The 10,078-nt window shown below is 43.3% G+C and overlaps 1 long non-coding RNA gene across 1 annotated transcript; it reads left to right on the top strand.

The window, feature by feature from the left end:
- The first annotated feature begins 2,466 nt into the window (after positions 1-2,466).
- Positions 2,467-9,526, top strand: LOC121556196. The gene is made up of 2 exons (XR_005998114.1): positions 2,467-2,568; positions 8,897-9,526. It is a non-coding gene; the product is annotated as an uncharacterized LOC121556196 (long non-coding RNA).
- The last annotated feature ends 552 nt before the right edge of the window (positions 9,527-10,078 follow it).

Here is a 10,078-nt window from a genome sequence, read left to right as displayed (position 1 = left end):
ATAACAAAAATGTTAAGTGGCCTGATTAAATAATTTCCTTTGAGGAATATGAAAATATGTTTTTTCTCCCCTTTTCTCCAGATGTTGACGATCTGATGAATATTCTGATATTCTGGATAATAAAATAATCCATCTTGGGTTTGTATAGTCCAGATAAAATATTCACTATTGTAACTGAAGGTTTCCAAATCAACAGTGCTTTTACCAACATATTGATTACTTCCCATATAATAATGTACTACAACTACAGTCTGGATCCAGACACATCTCTCTCTGCTTGTGGGCATATGCTAATGAGGACATCACCAGTTCCACACAACACCCATGTTCAACAAGCTTTTACATTTCAATCCTAAAATTCAAACCCCCTTCCCTAATTAGGTACATGCTTGTTGGTGGTACAAACTATCCTTTAGTCAACTGCGAATAAACAAAAATGGTCTGTATTGCTACATTCTTTAGCCACTGGTTCATTGACCATCTGTACATAAAAATAAACAAGGCTTCTCCTTTCTGCCTGTGTAGGACTCTCACAGCGCTGGAGGCTTTGATCTGTGCTCTCTGATCTATTGGGCTCATGGTGTCACATCCCCCTGTGATGTGGCGGATTAATTAGGTGGAACGGGTATTTATCCGTTAAAATCATAATACTAATTTACCCAATGCACTGTGGCGTCTCTGTGGGTGGCAGCAGTGGGTCCAAGTTTTATGAAAAGTGCTTAGAGCCCCACAACGTTATCTGATGAGCCGCACACTAAATGGATTGAGAGTCTGTGGAGCCAGGCTGCATCCAGAGACACTAATTATTAACAATAATCAATGAAATTATCACTCATGACATTTTTCTATTGCTCCCTTCATGTAAGCCATGTGTCGCACAAATATATTAATTTGTAAGAATTAAGGAAAAGTCCGAAATAATGAATGCCCAAAATCCTACTAGCGGAAATGCCTCTCATTTCCTCTCCCTTGCTCAGACAGTGAGATGAAGTAGCCTGTGTGTGTGTGTGTGTGTGTGTGTGTGTGTGTGTGTGTGTGTGTGTGTGTGTGTGTGTGTGTGTGTGTGTGTGCGTGCGTGCGTGCGTACGTACGTGTGCGTGTGTCTGTCAGCGTGACCTACCGATGAGTCTCATTGCTATTAGCACATTGGTCATAAAATGTTGTTATTGAATTATTGCAATAGTGAACACACACACGCTTTCTGCAAACCTTCCTGCCAAACCCTTACTATCAAATCTTGCCTCGTTTCTTTGTCGCTAAACCAAATATAGTGTATATATTGTTCATTCCTGTGTACAATGCGGCAGACGGTGTAGGCCTCTGGTTCCCTCGGCTGAATGCGAGCTGTTCTGTGCCCTGGCCTCTGAATGCTATCTCTGAGCAGCAGCGCCCAGAATGCACGCTATTCCCACACCCACCAAACGCCACTCTGGGATAAGAACAACACAATTGATAGAAAGTGTATTCTTTTCCATAGGTTCCCACCAGCATGTCACTAACCGTTTCCAGGCCTTTATCAAAGAACAAAATCCTTTGAAAATAGGGAAACAAAGTACCAGGCTGCATTGTTGCTCTGCACTTTGACAGGAATAATCTGGCTTTTCCATCACCCTGCGTTGAGAGAGTGTAAACTCTGCCCGGCTAACGCTCGTCTCACAGGGGCAAGGGATCCAGCCGTGTCCGTCTCAGCTATCTGCTGCAGTCAGTCTCCACAGTCAGTCTCCCCTGTAGCACAACTGTAGCAGTCCCGCCATGCAGCACTAGCAGGACAGACAGACGGGAGTACACCCTCACTTCCTATGTCTCTTTCTCTCTCTCCCCAAAGCTGGAATCAGATTCAATTACTCTCTTTCATTATCCACTTTCTCTACGACAGTTTTCATTTGTTTATGTTTTTATTTATTTTTATTTTTATCCGGGTTAACTTTAATCCAGAGTACAATTATTTTGGTTCATTTTCCATGTTTAAATACCTCAACGGAGAATATTGGCTTTTTGCTACCTTCATTGTCCTTTCCAATGTTTTAATGAAACCTTTGTGGCTTGTGTTTTATATAGTTTATTCATGGTTTACCATTGATGACTGCAATATTAATATTTCTAAATAAAATAAAATAAAAAGTACATCAGTGTGCATCATCAGGCTATAAAGGAAAGGAACTAAAATCATAGAGTAAACATAGGAAACACAATGATGTCATGCAGAAATGTATAATGATGTTTAAGAATATAATCACCAGTTAGAATATAATATCAGAGGATAGTAATGCCTGTGCTATTTACTCTAACCTCAGATAAAACCCTTACCAAGGGCACACCGACTGAGTACTACCTTTTTCCAGGTTATCCCCACAGTGGAGTTCCATCTACTGGACTACAATGGTACTGCTCTGTCTGTGACGCGTTCCAACTCAGCGATCTGCAAACAAGATCACATCACCTCAACACACTCCTTCAGATCTTATTGACAGTGACCCCCACTACAGGCCTGAGGCAAGTAAACCATCCACCCTCTTCAGCGTACATTGTATGAAGCCAATCTACATAGTTCTGGTCTTGCTGTAACCTGTAAGTCTGCTTTTACACTCGATTCAATATTTTAAGGGATACGTTCCATGTGTACTGTAGGCAAGGTACTAGCTGCTAGTGAGGTTTAGTTACTTTTCTAACAGCAACTTAGAAAGTATTTGATCATATAGTAATGAACTGAGGTTGGCATTATATTTGCTCATTCTATTTATGGGTAGCCCATTTAGCATAATACAATAGGACTAGTTATAATAAGGCAATGTGGTACCATAGGACTACTTAGCTTGTACATTAAAACAAATAGCTTTCTAGGATGAAGGTTCATAATGGATACATTTCTCAAAAAGGAATCTTAGATGTCTGGAGATTCCAGTAACATTATGCTACTGTATCTATGGTGATCTTTTAGATTGGAATCCAACTGTACTATCAGCAATTATTTTAGAAGCAAAAAACATTTAAATATATTTTCTTATCTTATAGAATTGTAGTTTGTTCTAATTTCATTTGAATTTTGATGAACAATTATCAGTGCATGACATTATTAATAACTCCAGTTATGATGACTATTGTCACCTAGAGCTAGCTTTGCCACATGTTGAGCTGGAAATCTCTGCTTCTAGTGAATATGCTGAATATGGAACACATCTTCATAACACTTGGGTTGTCTGTCTAGTTGAGTGAGGAGGTGAAAATCTGTTTCAAGATACAGCAGGGTAGAGATAAGTCGACTGCACTAAGAGATGAATAGATCAGTAGAAGTGTCGCCACTCTTCTCCGATTATGACACAGAGGCCAATCATAATTACCCACTAGATGACAACCTCTAAAGAAGCTTGTCTGGAGTACTTCAGTACAGCCACACCAACCAAATAGTATAATCGTATGTGAATAACTTTATTTTCTCTTTTATAAACTTTAACTAATTCCTTATTCTGAACATACACTGAGAAAGTAATTGTTTAAAAAATATATATACATTCAATGCACATAACTTTTCAATGGATTAGTCATAGTTTTATTTCCTGTCGGTGGCAGATTGAATGTGACTGTCTTCTTTTTTTTATGTTCTATTATGCATTCTGCTTGGAATTATAGATCCTCATAACCTCTGTTCACAAACAGGAGCAACAGTGGGGCCGGTGAAAAACAAACCGTGGCCTGCCATTGTGCCTCTGCTGTTGACGGTAGAGTGCGGCGGCGTCCATTGAGCTGCTTCTGCTCTGCATTCTCACAGCCCGAAGGCTGTTTATCTAATCATATTAATGAGAGAGCGGTAGTCCAACCTGTTCAGCGGAGCTGTGGAGCCGCTGCATCCTTTGCACAGAGAGCAGTCCTATTTACACTGTACCTATACTAATCTCACAGCCTTGATCAGGGAACAGTAAATAAAAACCCCAAGGCCTCTATTGATCAGCCTTGAGTCTACTCTTCCAACGTTGTGAGGGTCTGGTTAGCTATTACAAATGTTAGTGTGTTCGATGAATTATTTCATCAGAAAAGCATGCCGCATTACGTATTTATTTTGAAGTAAACTGTTTCAAAGGCAGTGTCTTGTCCAGGCCGGAGCAGGCCATTCTTTGTGCGTTTCTGAGGAGCTGACAGAATGGGATCACAGTGGAGGGAACGGGTCAATACCGTCCTCCCTGGTACCGTCTCCCTACAGCCCTCTGTCTCTGTGGCTCCTTCCTCACTGACGCTGGACTGGAGCAGTGGGTCACATATTGCAATCTCTGGAAAAGCAATATGTTTTCATTATTTATGCCATTTGAACAGCTGGGGAAGAATACAGTGTTACAGATGAATTTATTTGTTACCTTATACATCCCTGCAGTTTTTATACCAAAGATTACAAACTCGGTTTCACTTATTCTGAGCCTATAACGTATAGGCGGTATAGGCTCATGTATAGAAGAGGTCTATTTATTCAGCACTCATAGTATAGACTCTATAAGTTTACAAGTGACACAAAACAGATTCTGAGAGGATGACTTTAAACACAGAAGAGAAAACAAAAGGCCATATGTATTTGTTGCAAATAATCACTACAAGTAATGACCCATGGAGACCATATTCAAAGTGATTTTCTAAATGTTTACTAATGGACGTTCTCTCTACAGTATGCTGTTCTACTACACAGAATAGTAGTGTTGCCCTAGAGGCTTATAGCTCTCCCAGGGCCACGGGCCTGTTTAATGGATGACCCACTTGTTAGCTAATTGCCGCGGTGCCCCTGAACACAAAGGAAATGTTAAATTATGTTATGTGCCTGTTAGATAATGAGCTGAAGCAGAGTACAGCATTTTCTCCCTGTGTAGCTTGGCCTCCACCGTTCAGGCAGATACACTACATGACCAAAGGTATGTGGACACCTGCTCGTCGAACATCTCATTCCAAAATTATGGGCATTAATATGGACTTGGTCCCCCCTTTGCGGCTATAACAGACTCCACTCATCTGGGAAGGCTTTCCACTATATTTTATAACATTGCTGCGGGGACTTGCTCCCATTCAGCCACGAGAACATTAGTGAGGTTCGGCACTGATGTTGGGCGATTAGGCCTTGCTAGTCAGTGTTCCAATTCATCCCAAAGGTGTTCGATGGGGTTGAGGTCAGGGCTCTGTGCAGGCCAGTCAAGTTCTTCCACACCGATCTCGACAAACCATTTCTGTATGGACCTCGCTTTGTGCACGGGGGCATTGTCATGCTGAAACAGAAAAGGGCATTCCCCAAACTGTTGCCACAAAGATTGAAGCACAGATTCGTCTAAAACATCATTGTATGCTTTAGCGTTAAGATATCCCTTCACTGGAACTAAGGAGCCTGAATCATCAAACCCAGATTCGTCCGTCGGACTGCCAGATGGTGAAGTGTGATACATCACTCAAGAGAACACGTTTCCACTGCTCCAGAGTCCAATGGTGGTGAGCTTTACACCACTCCAGCTGGCGCTTGGCATTGTGCATGGTGATCTTAGGCTTGTGTGCGGCTGCTCGGCCATGGAAACCCATTTCTTGAAGCTCCCGATGAACAGTTATTGTGCTGACGTTGCTTCCAGAGGCAGTTTGGAACTCGATAGTGAGTGTTGCAACCAAGGACAGACTCGACGGTCCCGTTCTGTGAGCTTGTGTGGCCTACCACTTCGCGGCTGAGCCGTTGTTGCTCCTAGACTTTTCCACTTCACAATAACAGTATTTACAGTTGACCGGGGCAGCTTTAGCAGGGCAGAAATTTGATGAACTGACTTGTTGGAAAGGTGGCATCCTATGACGGTGCCACGTTGAAAGTCACTGAGCTCTTCAGTAAGGCCATCCTACTGCCAATGTTTGTCTATGGAGATTGCATGGCTGTGTGCTCTATTTTATACACCTGTCAGCAACGGGTGTGGCTGAAATAGCCGAATCCACTAATTTGAAGGGGTGTCCACATACATTTGTATATATAGTGTATATATTACTTACTGGGGTAAACAAATGGGAGAAGAGGGAGGTTTTATATTGTAAGTACTGAAGGGCCAGGATCTGACAAGTTGTGTTTATAAGACCTAAAGTCACCATTGACCTAGACAACATAGATCACACACAATTTCCAATGAAAGCAAGAGGAGCTGTCTCTGAGAAAGCATTGTCTTCTAGAGTTTGTTCAAAATATATTTTTAAATCATCACCAGCTCATCCTACTCACTCAAACCCAGACGTATAGATCTGTCTGTCTCTTTTTCAAACACATACATATACACTATCTCTCTCTTGGTCTTTCTCTTGAACTTACATTTACACACACATGCCCTTTCTCTCTCTCTCTCTCTCTCTCTCTCTCTCTCTCTCTCTCTCTCTCTCTCTCTCTCTCTCTCTCTCTCTCTCTCTCTCTCTCTCTCTCTCTCTCTCTCTCTCTCTCTCTCTCTCTCTCTCTCTCTCTCTCTCACACACACACACACACACACACACACACACACACACACACACACACACACCACAACACAATCTCAATTTCTGGCCATATCTCCTGCTGTGAGTGATCAAAACACGGAAGCAGACTTTACGAAGAGGCTAGGCTCAGATCCTCACCCCGACAGTGCAGGCATGTAAATGGGTGACCTCCTGATGAAGAGGGGTCACGCAAATCTAAAACGCTTAAACGAGGACCCATCACGCCACCCTCTGTCTTTAATTCCTCTCTCCTCCAGTGGAGCCCAGCAGATTGGCATGGAGTCCATCACTAGAGCACTTCACAAAGCCCAGACAGCAGGGTGGAGGGAGGGAGGAATGAGGCTTCACTTCATATTCTTGGATTTGCTCACCACCAACCTGGAAATCCCATAGGAGTTACAGTCACCCAACCTCAACAAAAGCAAACTAATTCAAACCAAACGGACAGCCCACTCTTTATAAGCCTGCGCCTGCCAGTGAGTAAAACCATGCAGTAAAAAACCTAAAAGACTCCAATAAAGAACTAATGTAGGAGGGGGAAATCGACTGGATTTGTGGTTTTCTAGGATACTGTTTATCTGCTCCCAGAGAGGTTTTCATGTTTCTCTAACTCCTCTTTTTTAAAGTTATTTTTTACACAGTTTGGTAACTGTTAACTCAACTAATGAGCAGAAGGAAAAGAAACAGTGATCGTTTTATTCATTCTCTTACCGTTTGTCAAGGTTACTGTTTATTTATCTAATTGTATATCCACGTACATCAAAATACTTTCTTAAATGGCAGACATGTCAAAGTGAATGTGCCAGGGAGTGCTAGTGTAGGTTTATTGGATTAGTGAAGTGTCAGACTACCTCCCCACCTCTTGGACTAGCACCCAGCAGTGGAGAGGCAGGCCTGGCCAAAGAGTCTCTTCACTCTCTTCTGAGTAAGTGTTTTCACTGGAGGCCACGTTGGCACACAGGGCATGTTTGAATTCTACTGGCCACAGCCAATTGGAAAGACCTGGTGTGGAGATTACATTCAATATTTAAGGTCCTGGGGCAACATCTCTGGCAGGCAGGGAACACACAGGAAACACCCAGCTGGAGCTGCTTCTGCACGGGAGGAAAATAATCATCCTGCTCTCTTTAGATGTTTTACAAATGCGGCTTATTCAAATCCCAGAAATTACATTTTTCAAGCCCTTTTCGCAGCCGCAGCTTTGTTACAGCATTATCATCGGTATCAGCGGCCTGTGTTTATTCAACCCTCAATTACCAAAGGCTCAGCCGGCAGGCCTTTAATTGATTGCTTTAATTGATTGGTTGGGGGGTAACCATGGCTGAAAAGCAGTTTATCTTAATCAGTTGAGAGGAAATTTAGAGTAGGGCTTGATTTCCTCCAGCTGATCACCCCTGTGTGGCGGGAGAGGGGAGAGGAGGGAGGAGGGAGGGGAGGGTTGTTCCTTTAGGACTGAGATATGACGTAAGGAGGACAGGGGAATAGAGTGATAGGGCTCACCTGCTAAACAGGGCCATACAGACGTGGTGCCAGGAGGAAGATAGAGGTGTTGTGGTTAATCACGTCTCTGTCCCCACTGCTGTCACTGTCTGTGGTGAAGGGTGCTGCATATTGCAGTACAGAGGACTGGGGGAGTGGTACAACATCTATTAGCCTGTCAGTGACATGGTCATGTTGTTCTCACATCCTGCTTGTGAAACAGCTGGGGGTTAACTGGAGGGTTTGTGTGGTGGATGGATGGCTTGGGGTTTCTACATGGGATCCGTCAGCCTGTCAGGAAGAGCTAGGAGGCTGTTTGCTGCTTGGCACAATCCCCCCAGAGCTCTCTCCCCAGCCAAAAGAAACCCCATCCCTGTTCGTTTGTCAAGAGCTCTGGACCTCAGTGTTTGCTACCTCTGCCTAAAGTGCTGGATGTGTCATTAAGCATGTTTATATGTGAGGTTTCTCAGCTCACCACTTGTGGGCCACTGGTGACCCACTCTCAGTGGTTGGAAACCGTCAGAGACACACAGAGCACACTGACTGGATCTACTCTTCACCTTACTAAATTATCTCCAGGGGATGATCTGATTACTGTAAGGACCAGGGTTACTGACTAGGTTCTCACCTACTACATCTACTTGTACTGACTGAACACAGACACAAACTCTAGCCAGAGCATACACAAGCCATCATCTTTGTCTAAGTAAAGACATGGAGGAATGTCAAGCACTCTGTCCAAGGGGAATAATGTTGTCTTAAATGACCCTACACTTATTATCCTATCATCCTTTGCCAATGAGACTGCTTTTTGTATGGATGCTGTAAAAGAGACAATTCAGATAAGTATGCTATTGCATACCAGAGCATGACCCCCAAATTGATTGCATTGAAACATAATGGAATCTCTAAATGTGTGCTTACTGTTGTATTATTTTCCTTCCCTCCATCTCTTCAGCAGCAGGCTATTTGCAAATGAAGCTCATCTGATATGATGACAAAATTGACCTCTGAGATGCGCGACCTCAGTGACCCTGGCTGGCTTCATTGATGTCCCCTTGCTGTTTGCCCTTTGCTGTGTGTAATTGGTCTCTGCCCGGCTCTAATGGTTCCTGCATGTGAATGTGCTTCCTTGCCTGGCCAGATGATAATGACCAGAGGCAAGTATGACCTTGTCTGGAAGGGAGCAGCCCTCCTCCTGAGAGCCCCGGCTGCAGACCTCTCCCACTGGGCTCTGCTCTCTGTCAAGCCTGGAACCCGCCTGCTCCACGCTGCAGCCACACAGCCACACAGCCCAGCCAAGCAGAGCTGGGAGCTGGGAGTACGACGCCACACAGACAAGACAGAGAACTCTTTCCCATGGTCTCCCCTAGCCCTCACTAGGTTATTTATTTCATCATCCTATGAGTATTGGACAGATTCCAACAATACTAGGAATGAATCAATGAATGAATAACAAGCAATAAGAAAACAGTCCAAATTGATTTAATTATGCTTACTCTGTCTGAGCTAAAAATGTTGTTGCCTCTATTCCTGATTGGGCTATTGGACCAAACTGGTGAAAAGTTAAACAATAAGCCATAGCTTTTATTAACTGTGTTTGTTTTATTGTGAGCATCACACCTCCAAAGCCCCCATAGACTGACACGGTAGTGACTGTTGCTTGAGTGCTGGTAAAGTGGAAGTGGCAATCTATCCATGTCACCTTTGGAGTATAGGCCCTTAAACCATCATGAGTCATGTTTATTTGTACAGAAAATCAACACATAGAGCTCTGGGGGAAGTCAAAAGACAATGAGTCCAATCAGTGTGTCAGCTATTGAGCCTTGGCCAGTGGAAATAGATCATTTAACATTGATCTGGGAGAGGTTTGTTCTGGGGAGGAAGAGAATGTCACTGTTGGAACCTCAACAAATTATTTTCTCTCTTCCGAACTCACCTTTATTGGCTAGACTAGAATTGAATGTACCACAAAGATGTCTGAACGACTTCCTCCTCACAATATACCGTTTTATGTTTTTCCCTGTCTTAACAACACCCCTTTGAAAAGGAGATGTGTCCTCTCTGGGGAGGCTTCCGTCCTGTCAATATAAATGACAGCTGTGGCCTGAGAGGGAGTTGTTTGTGGCTGCATGCTCAT

This window comes from Coregonus clupeaformis, unplaced genomic scaffold, assembly GCF_020615455.1.
Source record: "Coregonus clupeaformis isolate EN_2021a unplaced genomic scaffold, ASM2061545v1 scaf0413, whole genome shotgun sequence".
Lineage (NCBI taxonomy): Eukaryota > Metazoa > Chordata > Actinopteri > Salmoniformes > Salmonidae > Coregonus > Coregonus clupeaformis.
This window is presented reverse-complemented; position numbering and strand designations above follow the sequence as displayed.